At 36.2% G+C, this 928-nt stretch overlaps 1 non-coding gene across 1 annotated transcript; it reads right to left on the reverse strand.

Moving 5' to 3' along the window:
• Positions 1 to 613: 613 nt before the first annotated feature.
• Positions 614 to 686, reverse strand: trnak-uuu. Its single transcript has one exon. It is a non-coding gene; the product is annotated as a tRNA-Lys (tRNA).
• Positions 687 to 928: the final 242 nt, after the last annotated feature.

Genomic DNA, 928 nt, shown 5'->3' on the forward strand with positions numbered 1-928 from the left:
ATTTTCTAAAACTTCTCTCATTTTTAAAAATATTTAGTTTTTGAACAGAATTAAACCTTTTTGCTTAGGTCTCAAAGGTTTAAATACTTGTGAAATGTGTCTGAATGCAACACAAGTTGTCCATCCAGGTATCAAAGGGTTAAAAATCCACAGCAGAAGGGATGCTAACTAAGGTGGCTGACACTAAAATGCAAATGGCCAAATCTAGAGCCAGTGTTTGGTTTGGTCTGTAGAAACATGGCCGTGCATGACAGACCCTGTAGACAAGGACCCTCTCCCTATGTAGATATAAACCACTCATTCTAAGGTAACAAAAACATGACTTTTATTTTCAGGTGATTATTCACTAAAGAAACCATACTTGTATATCTGTAATAATCAATATTTCCCAGTATATCCACTTAAATCCTACACAGTGGACCATTAACTGAGCAAATACAACAGAACATAAGTGTAAAAAGCAAAATGTTCATTACTGACTTTGTCATTAAATTCAAGTATTGGTTCATATCAAAGACAAATTTATTCTGCACAGGACTGGTTCACCTGTACTGTGCCCCTAGATTGCTGAATAACTTACCTGACTCTGAGATCTGCGATTTAAAATTACCTTCGCCTGAACAGGGACTTGAACCCTGGACCCTCAGATTAAAAGTCTGATGCTCTACCGACTGAGCTATCCAGGCCCTCCCACAGTATAATCAATCAAGAAAATGGAATCATAGATCTAATATGGCCTGAAAGATATCTACCACTGTCAAAACTACCACTGTATCAATATTTTTCAAATGTACTAAGCTACAGCTTTAACGTGATGCAGATCTTATTATTTTTCTACACCTCTTCACTCAGTCATGTTTGGGTGATGTGTCTGCTAATATTGAAACAGTGATGAGTTGATTATGCCTTTCATGTATTTTTTTAATCT

This window comes from Plectropomus leopardus, unplaced genomic scaffold (assembly GCF_008729295.1).
Source record: "Plectropomus leopardus isolate mb unplaced genomic scaffold, YSFRI_Pleo_2.0 unplaced_scaffold92703, whole genome shotgun sequence".
Classification (NCBI taxonomy): Eukaryota; Metazoa; Chordata; class Actinopteri; order Perciformes; family Serranidae; genus Plectropomus; species Plectropomus leopardus.